At 41.9% G+C, this 20913-nt stretch overlaps 1 protein-coding gene across 1 annotated transcript in view; it reads left to right on the top strand.

The window, feature by feature from the left end:
- RHPN1 (rhophilin Rho GTPase binding protein 1) overlaps positions 1–20913 on the top strand; it is a 1554789-nt gene that overhangs the window by 463312 nt on the left and 1070564 nt on the right. The gene's annotated exons all lie outside the window — the stretch shown is intronic.

Below are 20913 nucleotides of genomic sequence, written 5' to 3'. Positions count from 1 at the left end.
TCACGATGGAGTCTCCAATGAGTAGAATGTTGGATTGTGTGGTGGCTTGCCTTATGGGCTTAGAGGTAGAGGCTCCATGAGATGTAGCTCTGTGTGTTGAGGTGGGTGTTTTGAAAGAGTGCATTTGGGGCTGCTGAGGGTATTTGTTATGTGTACTTCGTCTAGGAGGTCTTTTTGGTTTAGGAAGGTTACATTTAAGTGCCTCAGCATATGTGGGTCGATATGTCTGATTTGAATTGAGCATGATGGATGCAGCGTGTGTACTTCTGATGACCTAATTGACATTAGGAGTGCTTTTATGTGAGAGCTTTGCCTCTAGTGACATTGTGTAAATAAATCTCTCGCATACCATATCAGTTTGTATGAAAATTAACTGGTTGTCAATAAACATGAGGCAGATTCTATATTGCCTCAGGATGCCCATGTCCACCATTGAAGTTGATTTCTTTGAAGACACTTTTTTTTCTAGTAGCCATCACTTACGGTCACAGGATCTTGCCAGTTCAGGCCCTTATATGAAGGGAACCTTATGCCGTTTTTCACAAATATGAGGTGTCTTTCAGAGTAACTCACATTACCTTTTGAATTTTTTTTGCGATATCCCTGAACTATTTTCTTTGCTGGAAAGTAGCCTTTTGCACTACAGACATAGACAGACTGTTCAGATGTTACATCAGATCAGATGGGTGTATCAGTTTAGCAAGACTTACCAGTTGTTCCACTGAATATTTAATTGTGTGAAAAAATATATATTTTTACATCTATGTAATGCAGATGTATTGTCAACCCCATTGTGTCCATTATTTTTACATCTGTGTAATGCAATGGATTGTCAACTGCATTGTGTCATTCTTTACAAACCCCCCCCCCAAAAAAACGGACATGCTGAGGTTAATGCTCACTCTCAAGAGGGGTGACTGTCTCCAGTGCACTTGCTTCAAGAATGTTCCATTTCAGGCATCTTTGTCATGGCCACATGCTCCTTTGTGCTCATCTTTAGTTATCTGAATTCCAGTAAATTTTAGTATTGCTTTCCTGTGTTGGCTTTTTTGCGAAGGGTAGACTTTGAGTTTCTGTTTTCCATTACCGTTCCTATGTATTTAGGAGATGAAATCAAAAACACCAGTGGAAAGGGCAGAAAATGTTTATTATTATGCACTTTCTTTCAATGGTTAAAATAGCTGGAATTACTCAGAATGTCCAACCCAATACAACATGACATTTAAATACCAAATAATCATATCATTTCATAATTATTCAACCAATCAAAAAGTTCAGCATTAAAACAGAGAATTCTTTCCTGTTAACACATAAACCATAAGTGCACCAAAGTGGACATATTATAATTACCACAGTTTATAAAATATTAACTTTAATAAATTTATATATCTTAGAATAGTCAACTAGAAGTGCTACCTTAATTAATTCCTTTTTAATTTACTGTATTTGTACTACACCATTTGGTTATTATTTGGGTGTTTCTGAGATAAAACATCCTTATTTTCTCTAATCTCTCTTCCTTTGCCTAACCCTATCTTTAGCACCTCTTTCTTCTGTTGCAAGGTCTCCTCTAAATCCTCTGACATTAATATTAACTGACCTACGCAGAGTAAAAATTTTCTATAGGTACTTTTTCTTGTCTGTGACTTTTGTAGTTCTTTGCTGCCCTTTATCTCTATCTCTACCGTTGCTAGTATAACAAGGCTTTGTAATAGAGAATAGCCTTGATGGTCTTCATGTTTCACTGCTGCAGTCATCACATGTGGGTTATCCCTGCCAGGGTAGCCGTCAGCCAGCCCGAATACCAGAGACTTAGTATTTCTGCGTTGGTTGCTGTCGCTTGAGGACTGATGTCAGGTCATCAGTGGTATAAAGGAAGGCAGTCGACACCATTACATCAGTCTTTCTTGCCGTGGAGCCCAAAGAAGAAGCAGTTCACATGAGGGCTGGTCAGCCGCTACCTGAGTTTTCATTTCCGAATTGAAGTTGAAGTCTTCTAAAGCTAAGTACCCTGTTGGGGATCATTCTTTTTTCTTGCACTAACAGATGTCAGAAAAAGTTAATAATTGTCTCGCCTGTGGAAAGCAAATACCACACCGAGACTTCCACTCTTACTGCGTCACTTGTCTAGGCCCACACCACGACGTCCCCCATTGTCGCTTTTGTGCTTTGTTTAATGCCAGAACTATCCATCATCGGGGCCTTATTGTAGCCAGATATTTTCGTTTACAGTTCTCTAATTCTGATATGGCTTCAGTAAGCCACCCGATAGCAGATCTTCCAAAAAAGCGTAAAGATAAAGACAGAGACAGACCACACAGGTCCAAACCTTCTGACGATGCATTAAGCTAGTCATCTTCCGGTACAAAGTGAGGCACTTTTGCAGCCCCTGATGTCCACTTCAGTTGACTCGCAGGCTGTTACTGAGACCCTTTCGGAGTCCGGTATGCTGCAGAACTCTTCTTCGTCTAAGCATCCTACGGTCTTCTCTGCCTTGGATGGGTCTGGAGCCACTGAGCAGGCACTGGCTTCGAGGAAGTCCTTCGCACCACAGAATCTCAACACAAACCGATGCCTTCTTTCACGACTACCGTTCTTTTGAAAACAACCAAGTTCCTTAGGCCCAGGGTTCGATCCACACCCAAGAAACCGACCACCCACCCTCAGGCGCCTGCTACCTTGCCACAGCCTCAAATGCTTAAAATGGTAGAAGACTTTATCATGCTGATTAGGGGAAACCAAGCCACCCCCTTAAAAAGGAAAAGAGATCTGTCTCCAGTAGTTTTGTCTGAACAAGAGTCAGATGAATCTGATACCTCTGACTATGAAGACATGCAGCCCCTCTCCACTTATTGAAGATTCTGATGCAGAGGAATGCATTCCTTCAGTCTCTCCTCCAGAGGATTTTTCCTTTGGGGAAACTCTGCATAACTTAAGGGAGCATTTCCAATGGTAGTCAGGACTACCCCCAGTCTAAAAAGAAACTCAGGGAATTAGTCAGGACTACCCCCAGTCTAAAAAGAGACTCAGGGAATTCCTAGATCTTCTGCAACACATACCCTTAGCCATCCCCCCAGTCCTGGATGTGATGGATGATGTTTTCCTCGAATCTAGCTGGACTCCAGACACCCTCCTTCCTGCTCCCAGAAAACCAGACAGGCACTGCAGAGTCCCTGACTCTCACAAATATCTTTTTAAAAATCCTACAGCTGACCCAGAGGTCATTTCTCAAGGGCCAAAAGGGATTAAAGCAGCCTTTGCTAAGAATCTCACCCCCTCAGACAGGGATTCCCGAGCATTGGACAGATGGAATAAAAAAGTGTACACCTCAACTACTCTTGCTATCAGGGCACTAAATTGTCAGTTCCATATGCTTAAATATCAGCAACATACCTTGGAACTCCTTAAACAAAAAATGTCCTCCTTTCCTGCATGGACAGAATCTAAAGATTTACAGGACTTAATGCATTCTGCAAGTCAAGTAACTAAACACACTTTACACTGTGGTTCTGATGCCCTAGAAGCTTCTTGCAGGGCAGCAGTCACTGGATCTCACATTAGAAGACATGCATGGCTTAAGGAACAACCCCTGCCAGACCATGTCAAATCTAAATTGTTGGATGCGCACTTGCACTAGCACTGCTCCTTTCCTTCTCTGAGTAAATAGACCCAGCCTAGGCTCCTTGGAAACAGACCCATAAGACAGCAGTCCCAGGGAATGCAGAGATCTAAGCAGTGGGCTACCTCCACTTCTAAGCCAGAGAGTTCTAAGCCACCCCCTAAAGGTAAGAACTCACAATGACTCACCTCCTCCCTACCTACCCTCTGCCAACCTTCACATACCCCTAGGAGGAAAACTCTCTTTCACTCAAGCACCTAGACCACCATTACCAAGGACGAATGAGTTCTGAACATTGTGCCTCAGGAATACAAATTCTCCTCCACACCCTTCCAACCCCAAAAGGGTTCCCAGATTTACCACCAAATCAGTGGGCAAAGGCTCAAAAGCAAATCAATTCCCTGCTCTCTTTGAAGGCAGTAGAGCACATTCCTGCAGAACAGCTAGGCCAAGGCTTCTACTCCAGACATTTTCTGGTGCCCAGAAAAGAGGGCAACTGGCACCCCATCCTTGATCGATCCATTTTAAACACCTTCCTGGTGATCCCAAAATTCAAAATGCTCACCCTCCAGCAGCTGCTACCCATGCTCTCCAAGGACACTTGGCTAGCCACCCTGGACCTAAAAGAGGCATACCTCCACATTCCCATCAGGGAATCATGCAGAAAATATCTCCATTTCAGGGCAGGATCTCAACACTTTCAGTTCTCTGCACTTCCCTTTGACTTATCTACTGCTCCCAATGTTTTCACAAAATGCCTGGCTCCTGCCATTGCCTTTTGCAGGCAAATAAATATTCAAATTTACCCCTACTTAGATGACTGCGTTATTCAGGCAGACAGCCAGGAAAAGCTGCTGGCCTTTGTAAAGAGCCTATTAACCTCCCTGGGGTGCACAGTCAATGAAAAGAAATCCAAACAGGTGCTTATTCAATGGATAATCTTCCTGGGAGCAAGCCTGGACATAGCATCCCAAATGGCATACCTTATACCAGAGAAACAAATGTTCCTTCTTCTCTCAACTGGCCACCAGGCCCCAACTCTCTGCAAGCCCTGGGGTTCATGGCATCTTGCATTCTCCTCATTCCATATGATAGACTGCATATGAGGAAATGTCAATGGTGCCTAAAGAGCCTTTGGTGTCAACACTCTCAAGACCTGGAAACTCTTCTACCCATTATTCCTTGCCTGAGAAAGGAATTACTTTGGTGGGCAATAGCCTGCTTCCCACAACAAGGGATTGCCCTTCTCCCCACACCCCGCCACACAGACCATCACCACAGATGCATCAGACTACGCTTGGGGTGCACACCTGGACGGTGCATACAGGGCCAGTGGAGCCCACAGCAAATCCCCCTGCACATTAATCAAAAAGAGATGATGGCTGTGCAGCAGACTTTGAAAGTTTTAAAACCCCTTCTGTCTCTAGGGGTTCTCCTGATCAAAACAGACAACATCACTGTGATGTGGTACATCAACAAGCAGGAAGGGACTCCACTCCTACCCTCTGGGCAGGCTGGCCATGACCCTTTGGCTCACAGCCTCTTCCATGCAGCTACACCACCTGTTAGCACAATACCTTCCAGGCTCTCTCAACTCCCTGGCAGACCAATTAAGAAGACAGCTTTTGGACCCACATGAGTGTCAGCTCAACAGAAGTACCTTCCTCCTAATAACTCAGAAATGGGGAGCCCTGAAGGTCGACCTCTTTGCCTCCCCCACCAACTATTAGCTCAGCAAATTTACACCAGGGAGCATCACTGCATGGCTTGGAAAGTGGATGCCCTGTCCTTCCCCTGGGTCGACCTCTCTGTCTATGCCATTCCTCCCCTACTTCTCATCCCCAGGGTACTGCTCAAAATAAGGGAGGAAAACCCAAGGACCATTCTCATAGCTCCAGACTGGCCCCAACAGCACTGGTACCCCTTGCTGCGCAGCCTGTTCCCACTGCCTCCATGGCATCTTCCTCACATTCCAAACCTCCTGACCCAGAGGGAAGGGGAATTCATGCACCCCCAACTGCAGACACTCAGTCTGGCAGCTTGGCTTATTCCATAACCCCGGACCAATCTGCCATCCTCTGTAAACAGGTTCTGGATGTGTTATCCATGAGGCCAGACACCCTAGCATCAGAAAGTCTTATGCAGATAAATGGCAAAGGTTCTGCACCTGGATCCAGGCTAAGGGGCCAATATGGTCCAGCCCTCCACCCCTCTCATCCTGGATTACTTAGCTGACCTACTACACAGTGGTCTCTTTCTCCTCTATAAAAATTCATGCCTCTGCTATTTCTACTAATTTTCTCACTGAGCAGCCTCTTTTCTCACACCATTTGATTAAACAGTTCCTCAGAGGGGCTAGCAACTTGAGACCCCCAGAAGGGCTCTTACACCAGCTTGGGACCTTAACTTTGTCTTGGAAAAGCTTGCCCTGTCTCTTTTCGAACAAGCTTCTTCTGCAGAGCTAAAAGCCTTCCTTCTGGCCATCACTTCAGCCAGAAGAGTCTCTGAGCTGCAAGCACTCATGGCTGTGGAACCCTTCATCATCTTCCATGCAGACAGGGTATCCCTCAGAGCTAACCCATCCTTCATGCACAAGGTGGTGTCCAGTGTAGCTCTCAGCTAATCCCTCCATCTGCCCACCTTCTTTCCTAATCCCCAAAACAAAGGGGAAAGGATTCTTCACTCTCTAGATGTGCACAAACAGCTCAGATACTATCTGGACAGGACTAAACCCTTCAGAAAGTCTAATCAATTGCTGGTTAGCTTTGCTACAGGGGCAGAAGGCAAAGCCACCCCCAAGCAAACCATTTCCAAATGGATAGCACACTCATCCATTTCTGCTACAAACAGCATGGTAAGCGTCTCCCCAGGGGGTCAGGACACACTCCACCAGAGCAGCCTCCACCTCTGCAGCTTTCCTCAAAGGAGTACTCACCAGGGACATCCTGGAGGCTGCCATCTGGACATCTGTTCACACTTTTACCAAGCAATACCACCTTCCTCTCTTCTCCAAATCCAGGACAGGGTTTGCCTCTGCAGTCTTGCAGGGCATTCTAGGCAGCCCCTAGCTTCCTTGACTGCCTCCACCCATTTCCTCAGCTTTGGGAATCTACCCAAATGTGATGACTGCAACATTGAAATACGAAGAACATAGTACAATTGTGTACACTTACCATAAATGTAGATGTTTGAGTGTATTCACTGTTGCAGTCCTGGTTTCCCTCCCTTCATCCCCCTTTTGTCTCTTTTGTTACCCTTCTTCCTTGTTGTTCTCCTTTCCTTACAAGGGACTTTTTGGTATTTATTTTCCACTGGTGGGGTCCTTCCACCCATAGCCAGCCTTGAGCATAGGCCAACTAGGCGGCCGCCTAGGGTGCTTTTCCAGTATTTATTTGGTGTAGGTAGACCAGGATGGGGGCACCGGGTGGTGTTTTGGGGGGGGTGCCGTGGAGCCCTTTAGCCTAGGGCACCAGTTGACCTAAGGCTACTACTGCTTCCACCAGAGCCTTGCCCTCCTACTTTGGGGGTTCCTTACAGGTTAGGGCAAGAAAAGCTGATGTAATGGTGTTGGCTGCCTTTCTTTATACCACTGATGACCTGACGTCAGTCCTCAAGCGACAGCAACAGATGCAGAAATACTAAGTCTCTGGTATTCGGGCCGGCCGAGGGTTACCCTGGCAGGGTTAACCCAAATGTGATGACTGCAACAGTGAAACTAACATCTACATTTATGGTAAGTATACACAACTGTACTTTTGATTCCTTTCACCACTTCTCCCCTGTCTAAGATTTCCCCTATTTAACATTGCCTGCAGTTCAGGGGCTTGTGCATTGCTTTAACCGAATTACAGTAGTTGTCCTCTAGCCCATTGTGTTCTGTACTTCTGAAAGTAAATCCCACCCTACCAAGTTGATAACCTTTTGCAAATCAGAAAGAACATACCCTCCCTAGTCCTTTTCTCTCCCTTTCCACTTCTTCCATAAATTCTGCCTCTGGTTCTCAACCAGTGAAGCCTTAATGATGCCATTCAACCTGCCATGTACACACTGGAAACCCATTATCCAAACTTTGTGCCAGTATCATTTCCATAATTATATCTACATTTATAAGGGGTATTATTTCACAACGGTCTGCTTCAATAGTATCTATTCCCTCGTTTGGTATTACCACCATCCTTGCCTTTCTTATGGAAGGGAAGTGTCCATTTGTCCTATATCTCTGTAGTCTCACCATCAGGACCTTCAAAATGTTCTCTGTCTCGCACTTGTAGAAATCCTATGGCACTCCATCCACTTTGCTTCCTTTTCTCTTTCATTTTGCCTATTGTTCTTTTTATATCTCACAGAAGTTACTGCCCTTATTTCTCCGTGTTGCTCTTCTTCCAAGAGCATCTTCTATCATTGTGGTATTCTTTACTTCTCTGTCCTTCATTTCATGCCTATTTCTTCTGTTTCTGTTTTTATTCAGCTCCTGATAGTAGATGTTCTTCACATTGATCACTGCTGCAGTAGCCTTAGCTACATGGGTTATATCCTGCATAGGATATAGCAGCCAACCAGCTTCCAGAGTATCAGGGTACCATCCATTTGCCCAAACCATTAGTCAGCATGAGGTGCAATGACTAAAAGACAGGTTTGGGTGCTGGGCTCTTTACTTTCTTGTAGCTGTCTTTCTCCTATATCAAGGTTTGCTTGTTTTTGGCCATTTCAACATATCTGCCCATGGATCCCCCTCTTTCAAGACATTTTCATGTCAAAATGTTTTTGAAAGGGGTATTGCATGAGAGACCTGCAAGAAAACTGGTGGTTCCTCCTTGGAACCTTAATTTTGTGTTAGGGAAGCTAACACTTGCTCCATTTGAATGATTTTATCTGCCTGTCTTGAGGTTTTTAACATGGAAAACAGTTTTACTGATTGGTCTGACCTCTGCAAGGAGAGTATCTGAGTTGCAAGCTCTTATGGTGGGTCAGCCTTATCTCATTTTCCACAGGTGTAGGGATTCTTTGTGAATGTATCCTTCTTTAATGCCTATAGAGGCATCCAAGTTTACTTTAAATCATACTGTCCATCTTTGTGTTCTTCCATGAATCCAGAAATGGGGTAGAAAGGATAATTCATACCTTGGATGTCCACAGACAACTCGTATACTATCTTGAGTGAAGAAAATCTTTCAGAACTTCTGACCAGTTGTTTATTTCTTGTGAAGGTAAGGAAAAGGGTACAACCTGTGTTAAAGCAGAATGTTTCCAAGTTTCCAGGCACTGTTTTAGTTGAAGCGTTGGCTTCATCTGTGTCTTTTTTGGAAAGGGTTGGAGTCTAGGAGAGTTTTAAAAGTAGCATCTTGGTCCTCTGTACATACATTTACAATGCACTGCAAACTAGATTCCTTCTCCAGGTCTAGGTCAGGGTTTGCTTAGACCATTCTCCTTGCACCTTCCCAATTGTAAGCTGTGGTAAACTACCCATATAGCTTAAATTACTGCACTGCAGCAGTGATCAATATAATGAACATAGCATAGTTGTTTAAGTAAACTTGTCCTATCAGTTGATGTTTGAATGATCACTGCTGCACTAGCTGTTCCTTCACTCCATCTCCCTTATTTTTTGTGTGTTTATGCCACGGTACGGAAATTTGTTTTTTTGTTGTTCCCAGCAATGTCCTCTGGGTGCAGCCTCCCTGTCTCATTTGGTGTGAAAGTTCTGAAGGGCTTGATGCCTAAACTTGTCAGCCCAGCCCAAGCTGGTTAATGGTTTGGGCATGTGGGAAGGTGCTCTGAAGTTTTTGAAGCTGTATGGCTGTTGTATCCAGTGCAGGATAACCCATGTAACTCACGCTAATGCAACATTGATCTTTCGACTATCACTGTTATAGTAAATTTTCTGCTAGGACCGTACTTTCCTGAATATTTCTCTATTTTATTTATTGTTCTCTTATATTTCTCCCTCGTTCTTTTTCTGTGGCATTTCTTTTTTCCCCTGCTTTCTCTTGTACTTACTTGCTAGACTTTTTGTCATGGATTTCCTGACACATACAGTATTACTGGCTTTCCAGTGCAATTGCTTTACTTTTAGAATCAATAAGGTCTTGATCTTTGTAGTAGTACCCAAGATTAGCTCTTGTCTAGTTAGCATTTCCTTTCCAGCCTGTCTGTCTCTTGGGTGTTTAGATCTTTTCTTATCTTCTCTCCTTGTGACCCTTCCTAAGATGGCAGTTCTAACACCATCCTGTCATATCTCTCTCAGACCTTCTCTGTCATGACCATTTTCTTGTATTGATTCCTTAGTGATCTGCTGTAGTTTATTCTTCAGTAGTGTTTTTCCAGTCATAGCTGGCACATCTCATCCTGTCCCTTTCTCCATCTTGTCTTTTTTTTTTTTTTTTTTACTGCCAGCTTTACTACTGTGTGGTCTGATGGACGATTTTCCTATATTTTCTACTTCCTTTTGTTTCCTTTGAGGCTTTATTTAAACCTATGGAGTGAATCTGGCCTGATGTCTGTATCATAATTCTATCCTGACTGTTGTATTTCCATCCCTAGGTCTGACCAGTCCTCCTTCCTTGTGTTCCTGGGCAAGTCCTCAGTCATATTGTAATTAAATTCCTTTTTTTTAGAACAATAATTATTTTATTGTAATCCACAGTAAATATTTACAAACATTGTGTACACCTCAGGCATGGTGGATAAATTGCAATTCTGTAGCAGTTGTTTGCTATCACATTGAAGTCACCTAGGGTCACATTGAAATCTGCATGAAATATGTCCATTCTTCTATTTCTATGTTGCTTCTTTGCTCAGAAAAAAAAGCTGCTGAAGAATTTTGTGTGAATATATGTTGACTACTGTTGATTTTTGCCCCCCAATTCTGTCATGCTAATATTTTCTATGTTTCTTCCCCACCTTTAGCTTTTTGACGCAAGTTTTTTACTGCCTGACCTTTCTGAATAGATCCCCTTTATTCCTTTCTCTAGCTTTTGGTCACATTCCCCTTTTGGGAAGTCTCTTGAGTATCTTCTCACTGTCTTTAACTTCCAGTTTAATTTCTGGAGCAAAGTTGTGTCCCTGTGTATCCGTTTAGTCATCCATTTACTTTTTTTTCTTTTCAGTGGGTGACCCCTCTGATGTCCCATGTGGAGCCATTTCCTCCTTCCCCCTGGGACCAACTCTTATGGTCTTCCCACTTTGACTGTCCATTTAAGTTGGACCAGTAGTTCTTTGGCATATGCTTACATGCAGCTGCCTTCACCCTCACAAGGTATTGAAGAGATATACAGCATATCTTTAGAATCCTTTTCCAGACTTGGTGCCTTACCACTCACTCCTTTTATCTTTGTCTCTCTCTCCTGCTTGTTGTAATTTCCAGCCACCTCTGGACAGCATTTTATCCCTCCTTCCCTATTATCTTCCCTATTCTCTCCTTTTCTCTTTGCCTCCCGTTTTATTCCCCCCTCCCTTTGGCACAGTGTGCCTTTGTTGTTTCTTCTTCCAGTTGTTATGGTTTGCTGTTACTGGCCCTCCTTCACCTTCAGAGTATTATTTAGCCCCTTTACACGTTTCATTAGATTTTATAAACCTGACTGGTCCATGAAGATATCTTTGTCTTGTATGTCTTCCCATCCTGTTCTAATACAGTAAACTCAAATCAGTATTGGTGATACATAATGCAGGCTACAAAGAAGCAGTTGCCAGTTAACACCCATGTCTTGATGGCTTCCAAATGCCTTTCCTTCTTTGCCCCACTCTTGCCCCTCTGAACTTTTGTCTTGTATTACTACTGCTTTCATTGCCCAAAACATATTTAATATAGCTTCCTTTTACTTTCTTCTCCAACCAATTTGGATAAAGTGAAAAGTTGGTAAGAGGGAAAAAAAATCAGAGGTGACTGTACTTAACCCTCCCCTGTATGGTCAACAGTATTCTATCCTGTCTGTGTAGTTTAGTACTGTCATTGTAGGTGATTATATATGGTGGTATGAATATTTCAGAAACTCTTTTGGTGCATTTAGTGTTTTTATCTCCCCTTGAGAAGAAAACTTACCTTTAATGGAACAGTTTTTTAAGAAATCTGCATAGTAATAAATTAGCTTATGATACTTAGTTGCTATTTTAACACCTGTTTTTGTTTTCAGCTCCATTTTTTTTTTTTTTTTTTTTTGCAATTCATTTTCAGTTTTCATTTCCACTCTCCCTCCATTGGGCTTTTCTGTGTTGTTCATGCAACCATTATTTATCTACTGCTCTGTGTAGCTTTCTCTAGTTCTGGAGTATGTATCAGAATCACATGTATTTGTCAATAACAGAGCATCCAGGGCACCCTTCTTGTCTCTTTACCTGCTGTGGTTCATACTGTAACACAGTGGTACACAGTTTTGCCCCGGGGCCAAATCCGGGCCTCAACGCAACACCTTTCGGCCCCCAGAGAGTAACCAAAAATGTTTAAAAAAAGTGAAAAAATGCTATGCCTTACTCCAGTCACGCAAACTTTCCAGCACATGCTTACTTACTTAATTAACTGCAGTTGAGAACACCTCTAATTTTAGCTGTGGAAGTAACTATTCTTTGTTGTTTATAACTTGTAGTCTGTAAATAGTAGTAACTTTCTTCAAGTGTTTGTAATAAGTCATGCCTGCAAGCCAGAATAAAGTTAAACACAAAGTTGATGTAGAAAACAGGGAATTTCATGACTGCTGTCTTAAGTAAAAATACCAGTCACGTGTACCTATTGTTAACTGGTAACGACTTACTATGTTTTGAGGTGGTCCACAGATGCATTAACCATTCGTGTATTGGCCCTCCCCATAAAAAGGTTGTGCACCACTGCTGTAACATTCTTTAAACTCTTTTCTGGAATTGCTTCTTGGCCAGCTGCTTGCTCTTTTAATTTGTTGATTCTCCTACTCTTCCCCATTTTATATCCTTGCTTCACTGGTGTCTTTGCAAGTGTGTATACTTTTCCCTGTTTCTCTGTCTTTGATGTATTGCGGTATAGTCCAGTTTCACTGTCTTCCTCTACAGTGATGTTGTTTGAGGTGCCTTGATAGATGCTGCAAGTTCTACCAATTTCTGTCTATGGTAGTACACTTCTGATTCCACGTTGCTGGAGAAATTTAAATTGTCATTATAAGTTCTTTGTTTTGCTTTACAGTTCTGACTGAACTTTCCCATAAGCTCCCCAAAATCTGCTTTGATGAGTAGCCTTATTCTATCACTTTACAGATAGCTATTGTTATAGCTGGATAGGTAATCAAGACATTCACCCCAATTGCTTTCAGCTGTTCCAATTTTGGGGTTAGCATGTCTTCTGTTTGTTTAGCTGCTTTGAGTAGTTGTACACAGTTTTTGAACACCATAAAAAGATATGGTTTTCAATGTGCTTGCCTGGGTTAGAATTTCTTTTTTCACCTGGAATGAATGCAAGCATGCAAGAACATGTCTTTGGGAGGAGGTTCCTTCTCCTCTCCTTTCTACTCTCTGGGTCCATTCTGTTATGGGTGATATGCAGGAGTTCAGTGCAAATCTATCCTTTAAATATTGTAGCTTAAAGGTTCTCTGGTTGCCTTTTTAAAGTGCCCAAGGTTTTTTATGTCATCAGCTTTTTCCATCTCATTTAGCCATCTGCAAGTGTTGTTGTCCATCTCTGCATTTTTCCCAGTGCTGAGGTTTAGCACCTCTGATAAATGTCCTCTCCAGTATTCATTCTTTCAGTTTAATCATCACTGTGTGTTGTTGGCTACATTTATCACCTCTCATGTTATTTGCAGTCCAGATTGGCTTTTTAAACACCTCTGCTATCTGTTTGTCATGAGAGGTAGCTTTTAGTGACAGTATGTATGCATGCATGGAACTTCCACAATGCCCAACCTTCTTTTTAGGCTAATATTGCAGGTGAAATGCAGATATTTTTTTAAAAATTTCCATGATAACATTCTGGAATTCTGGTGCTATTTGTACATGTTGCTCAGGCTCTTTAAGCCCCCCTTTCTTTCATATTAAAATATGTCCTCATAACTTTTTGAATCATCCAATTTCTATTTTAATTTATTGCATTGTGCAACGCTTGCATATGATATATATAGGTTCATAGGTTCATAGGTTCATACTAGGCTATCTGCCCTAGGGCATTTATAAGCCTAGCCAGAGTGTGTGTGGCTTTCACCACCCCTTAGGATGAGAATACTATACCCATTAGTTTGCTGTGCCTCTGTCCAGCAGTTATACAGAGATGATTCCCGGGGTAAACCTACGATCTCCCATCCACTCGTCAAGATTTCTCTTGAACAGAGTCAGTGAGGGGCTCTGCCTCACATGGACTGGGATTCTGTTCCATAGTGTAGGGAGTCTCTGGGTGATGAATCTGTCCCTCCAGCACGTCCTATTTATATCCGTGTTGAGGTTTAAGTCTCTTGCTCTCGTGGCTCTGGTGGATTTGGATTTTTTGAGGTGGAGCATGTCCATTAATTCCGGGTTGGACATGGCCTTGTATGTCAGGCACAGATCACCTCTGAGCAGATGGTATGCGACTGAATAGAGCTGGAGTTTCTTCAGTCGGGCATCGTATGACATGTGTTTGAGCCCTTTATCCTTTTGGTGAGGAACTTTTGGGGTCTTTCCAACTGCTGCAGGTGTCGGGTAAGGTACATTCCGAATGGGGCGTTGTACTCAATCATTGGTCTGATAAGTGAACAGTACAGGGGTACAATGACCTCTCCTGATCTGGATGTGAATCCCTTCATGATCAGGTGGGCAATGTAGAAGGTCTTCCTAACCACTTTGGCAATGTGAGTGTCAAAAGAGAGGTTACTGTCAACTTGGGTCCCCAGGTCCCTGATAACTTCTTCCGTGTTTAATGGATTACCACCTATGTGGTAATTAGGGGTTACCTTGTTTTTCCCAAAGGGTATGACTATACATTTTTTGGCATTTAGCTAGCTTAAGGCCATGGCTCTGGCACCAGTTATCCATTTCTATGAGACCTTTCTGGAGGATGTCTGTGTCTGATGGAGTGTCAATTATGGTGCCCAGTTTGCAGTCATCTGCAAATTTTGTCAGCCACAATCCCCCTGTTTTCCTGCACTTCAGAAAAATAAATGCCGAACAAGAGGGGGCCCAGGACTGAGCCCTGTGGGACACCGCTCGTGACCGGCTTAGAGTCTGACATGGCACCAGCAACTCTAACCCTGTGTGTTCTGTCCTTGAGCCAGTTTGCAACCCATCTTGTGACATATGGGTTTACATCTAAGCTGGTGAGCTTTTCTATGATGCCCGAGTGGGGTATTGTGTTGAATGCTTTTGCTAGGTCAAGGTAGGCTGTGTGAACTGCCTTACCCTCATCAATGGCCTTAGTGACTGTTTCAAAAGTCGACCAAGTTCAAGAGGCAGGATCTGCCCTTGACAAAGCCAAATTGGGTAGGATCCAGTGTCTGTAGGTCCCCAATGTCTTTATTTATGAGTTCCATTATGATCCTCTCCATAGCTTTGCAGACAAGGCTCGTCAAGCTTATGGGGCGGTAATTTCCAGGGTCCGTAGAAGCACCGCCTTTGTGGAGTGGGACCACAGTTGCCGTCGCCATTCTTTGGGTACGTATCCTGTAGTAAGGCTAAGATTAAACAGCAGCCTTATGTGTGGGTTTAGTTCCTCATTGAGTTCGTGTAGCACACAGCCGGGGACACCGTCCGGTCCTATTGATGCTGTGTTTTTGCTTTAGAGAGCAGCTCTCACCTGGGCATCTGAGATGTTTGGGAGGCTAGACTCTGCTGGGATAGATATTTCTCCTTTCGGGGCGGGACTGACGGCAGCAATTTGCACCGAACCTGTCTCCCAGTATGTTGGCAATGTCTGTGCGTTCACTGATTTTTTCATCATTTTGGACTAATTCTGAGCATATCTGGGAGTTTCCACCCAGGCTTCTAACATAGCTAAAGAAGGCTTTATGATTGTCTTTTGTGTCATTAGCGATTTTTCTCTCAAAGTTGGCCTTGGATGATTTTATGAGTGATCGTAGTTTTTTGCTAGTATTGATCAGAGATGCCTTCCCATTTAGGGATTTTGCTCTGTCATGTAGTAGCTTTCTCCTCTTGTTGTAGAGTTTGTTTATGGCTGGAGTCCACCAGACCGGGCGCCTGCCTTTGGTGGAAAAGGTCTTGATTTTATTAGGGATTGCTTGATCCATACATTCCTGGAGGTGCTCATCGAAGGCATTTGTAAGGGTTTCAGCAGCGTGGGTTGTGGTTTCCACTGGCTCGGGGGCCTTGAAGGATACCACTCCAGTCTTAAGAAGTGTGAAGTTTGCTTTTGAGAAGTTCTTCACTGTGGTCTTTTTTGCTGGGGGTGGGGGCGGGATGTGGATCTCCAGTGAGATTAATTTATGGTCTGATCTCACCAATGAGGGTTATACTTCCGGTGTGGAGTATTTTGTCCCCATGTTTGTGATGATCAGGTCTAGTATATTTTCTCCTCTTGTGGGAATGGTGACTAGTTGTTCCATAGCATTTGAGTTTATGAACTCAAGGAACCTTTGGGCTAGGGTGTTGGGGCTTGAGTAATGTTCCCAGTCTATGTTTGGGTAGTTGAAGTCACCCAATATGATGGTGTTTGGAGAGACATTTATACTCTCCAGTGTCTTCAGGAAGGCTGTGTGGGTTTCCTGAGTTTGAGAAGGTGGTCTGTAGCATGTTACAAACTGTAGGGCAGTTTTACCTATGGTTAATTGCACCTGGATGGTCTCCGATGCTTTGTGCGTTGCCACTAACCTGGAGGTGTGGGTATCCTTTATGAATATGGATACTCCCCCTCCTTTTGTAGTTCGGTCCGGATTTTGGGGCCGGAACGCATGATATGAGGTATAACCTGATAGTGCTGGGGTGCTCTCAGGAGCCTTGAACCAGGTTTCAGTCACAGCACAAACATCGATGTTCTCCATACTGAGGAGGGCTTCGAGGGCGTGCATCTTGAGGTTTAGACTTCTGGCATTGAGCAGTATTACCCTTAGTTTTTCTCCATTTTTGTTTTCTAGGGCGTATCTCACTTGACAAGTATAACATACAGTGATGCACCTCATTTACCCAGCAAGGTATCTGTATCATTATAACTCATTGAATACATAAGTTGCTGGGTAAATAAGAGAAGGACATATTACTCCTTGCATAAAACACAGCTTTGTGTATCTCTCACTGAATTAGTAATATTAGAAAGACACATACTGTACAGACTTCATGTTGGGCAGGCGGTTATATCCTTGTATATTTATATGAAATCTATAAAATATAAAACTGGGTAAATAAACATGGTGCAAAAAGTTACACATCTCTACGTAAAAATGTGTAGAACACATTTCATTGCTTGGGATAATCAAGTGTGAATGTGTTAGTAACAAAGCTCCCTAAGATAAAAAAGTATATAAACCAGGAATGTGTGTGTGTGTTGGGGGGGGGGGCAGTAGTGTGGTATTGATGAAGAGTTAATGGGAAAATATACTTTAAAGAAATTGTTTTTGGTTTTAGTGGTTAAGATCTCTGCAACATAACTGCACTTCATTCCTCATTTTTGTTCTTTTGTTCACTGGCAGTAGAAAGCTTGCATTTTCTCCTTATGTCTGCATGGGTTTTCTCAGGGTATCCCCCTCAAAATAAAAAATATATATTTGTTCATTGGTTACTGTAAAATTATCTCTGTGTATTGCATTTACCCTTGCCCTTGTGATCTGTATCATGGCTGGAAAGGATCCATGATGCCCAGTTCACATACCGGGTTTACAGATAAATTAAAAAGAGAGGTTGCCTGAGCAGCTTCTAGCAGCAGGAGTTTATCTGATAATGGATCGTGTAATTTTAATGAAGCCAGTTTCATCTGTATATTTTTAATTTAGCTTTGTTGGAATGTTTTCTTAGCTGTTTATTCACTTCTTAATTTACAGTATAAATATTTTTGTTACTGTAGATGTGGTGAATTTATTTTTCTATTTTTTTAACATGTAAGATGCACCTCCAGGTTCCAGTAGGGCATTTGTCCTTTCCCACAGTTATGAGACAGTGAAGTTGGTATATTAAGTAACACAGTGTGGACGGTATTTGGGTACACAAAGGCTTGCCCTCCCTTTAGTAATATCTTTGCTTTTGTGGATTTTTTCAATAAGGTATCTTTTGGTGTTCTTTATTCTATGGCAGCAGTTTCCCTGAAAGTAACTTCAATTAAATTATATAAACCCATGTGATAGTTATGATGTATTTGTCCAGTAATGCAGTAAAGAATGCTAGAGGTAAATTAAGTTATGGACTATATAAGGTGTTGGGCACGGTGTTTTTGAAGTGAAAGCTGACATTGTTGGGTGCCAAGAAGTCCTTATCCTCCCTCAAAATTTGGTTTTGAGCACGACTAGATAGAAGTTGTTAATTTCTGCTTTTTGTTTAATTCAGAATTTCTATTTCCTGCATCAAGAGATGAAAGAATAATTGTCAGTTAATGAAATGAGCTAGGCCTGTACAAAAACTAGGGCAGTTAACATGTTTCTTTCCTAATAGCAGTGGGCGTGTAGTTGCATGTATTATTCTAAACTCTTTTAACTGAATTATGCTCTCATTAGATGGATGCTGGTAGTCGCCTTCCAAGTCTGATTGCAGTTCCAAGGGCTCCCTTTTATTCTCTTAATAAACAAGTATTGCATGAGGGCAGTGGAGTGGCTGTTTGTATATGCAGTTTTTGAGAGCCTGTGGTATTTCAAAAATGTCTGACAGGCCCCTTGTTCTAATAGAAAGAATACTTATGTAATCAGGTTTTGCCGTGTGATTTCAAAACTTTACTGCTACAGCAGCTGTTATACTGCTCCCCCCACTGCATACTTCTGCACATCATCACACACACCTTCCTTCTGTGCCTTTGTTTATGTTTTACAATAATAAATTATAATCTCACTGATTCATAGGCCTATTCAATTCGCAAACAAAATTATTGCAGGGTGTAAATAAACATGCATATGTAAAACTAATTGTTTAGTTAAAGTTGTTTAATCTGTTTATCACTAACCATTTTCCAGAGAACTCTCCCAAAACTACTGACAGTTTTTGTCAAATTTTGCAACCTTTGTATAAATACAGCATTTGCAAAATGTTTTACCTTATCCTTGTGAAATTTCCCATGAAATTTAGAGGCATTTGCTTATAAAACACCTATAAGATATGGATCCTAGACTCAAAGGCAAAAAAGAACCTGCATCTTGAACTTTAGTGTAACATTATTTTAATGTAAAATTTATAGGAATGTTGGGTCATAGAAATTACAGGGCAAGTAAGTCTAGAGACCATTTATGTTTTTATAATCCCTTTCCTCATTGTACCTCCTGATTCCAGAAGAACAAGGCTTGTCAGGCCAGGAAGGAATTTATGGACGCCTATCCATTTGCTAAGGCTCATCTTGAAGTGTAGTGGCAATTTATTCTAGAGATTGAGTAAACATTAGGTAATAAATCTGTCCCTCCAGCATGTTCTGTTTATATAGTGGTGAATATTCAAATAGGTAGTATGATTGCTTGTGAGGTTTTTTTTTTTGTGCAAATGCAAGAGGTCTAGGAGGTTTGAGTCCTTTATCGCACAGAATACAATATGTAAGCCTACATATAGGAGTCAGTAAGAGACACAGTATAGGGTAAGGTTTCAAGCTTGCTTTAGTAGATGATCATCATTTCCATGGCTGCAGTAGTATCTAGGCTGTGTATATAGATTGTTTCTTGCCTAGGAAACAAAACAACCGGACAGCTTTAACAGCTCTGCCCCCCCCCCCCACACACACACACACCTTTGTTCTGATTAGCTAATCCCAAGGAGGGAAACTCAGTGAAGACTTCTTCAGTACTTTCTTTCTGTGTGGAGAAGAATTCTCTTAGACTGCACTGGAGTGGCAGTCAGCTAAGAGCAGTGCTTCTGGCAGTTAAGTCGCTACTGGAGGCCCACTCATTCAGACATTATTGTCCTTTTAAGAAAAATAACATACATTTTATATTCTGACTGTTTATCTATATATTTGGGGATAATTTTATGAAAAATTAAGTACTGTTTGTGCAAACATGACATTTTATGGGACAGAAATTTTTAAGGAAGAACAGGCAAGGATATTTGCGTCAGTATAGCATTTATGCTCACTTTGCGACTCATTTATTCAGAGCTTCTTTGTGGCTGGCTTGGGCACCTGCAATTACAAGACTTGGATTGCTTCTAAAATCATCTGGCATACAAACTGATACAAGTATATATATTTTTGTACTTGCTCTGTTTCAGTGATAGTTAACACTTCTGTGCTGCATTTGTTTATTTGGTTGAAAATTTTTACTGTTTTTCAGCCTATATTTGTTAAAGAAACTGTCTGTTAGTTACTGTACTGCACTAAGGTGGTTTTAACAGTATTCTGATATTTCCTAACCTCCTGTGATACTGCAAAAGCTGTTCTGAGTGAGTCTGCCATAATATTTTTACGTTTTGTAAAGTTTTTGTGTGTGGTGAACATTTCTCAGGGAACTTATTTCCAAGGATTCCTGATATTGCAGGAATTCTTACTTCTGTTGTAAAGCATTTGTTACTGCACTTGAGCTCAAAGCCAGTTTGTTTTATATTGGAAGGGTTCTTTTGCACTTTGGTGGGAGCAGAGAGCTAAATTCAGCCCATCCAAGGTGGGAACTACTGGTCGATAGCTTATTGTCTTTTTATCTGATTGGCCCGAGGGTTTAACTTTATAAAAGTCTTTCATCCTGCTCATATGAAAGCCTTACATTTTATAAGTGTGTGCTCATTTATTCAGAGCTTCCTTGTGCCTGGCTTGGACACCTGCGATTACAAGACTTGGATTGCTTCTAAAACCATCTGGGCTAAAGAGCTGATATAAGTATATTTTTTTGTACTAGGTCTGACTTTCACTTCTATGCTGCATTTATTGATTTGTTTGAATTTGTCATTGTTTTCATCCTGCACTTGTTAAAGAAATTCTGTTTGTTACTGTACTGCTGTTAGGTTGTTTTAACAATATTCTGATATTTCTTAACCTCCTCTGATACTTCAAAAGCTATTCTGAGTGAGCCTGCCAAAATATTTCTAAGTTTTGCAAAGTTTTGTGTGTTACGAACATTTCTCAGAGTTAATGAACTTATTTCCAAGGATTCCTGATATTGCAGGATTTCTCAGTTTGGCTGGGCTGCTCAGAGTTTGGCATTCTAAGCCAGAAATCTAAAGTGCATCCAAGAGCATCCAAGGCATCCAGTGAAATCTACTAAACATAAGTAGAATGTAAGCCTTTTTCTTGCACTTGTGTTTCT

Source organism: Protopterus annectens, chromosome 3.part1, assembly GCF_019279795.1.
Source record: "Protopterus annectens isolate FY-2018-M chromosome 3.part1, PAN1.0, whole genome shotgun sequence".
In the NCBI taxonomy this organism is placed as follows: domain Eukaryota; kingdom Metazoa; phylum Chordata; order Ceratodontiformes; family Protopteridae; genus Protopterus; species Protopterus annectens.
This window is presented reverse-complemented; position numbering and strand designations above follow the sequence as displayed.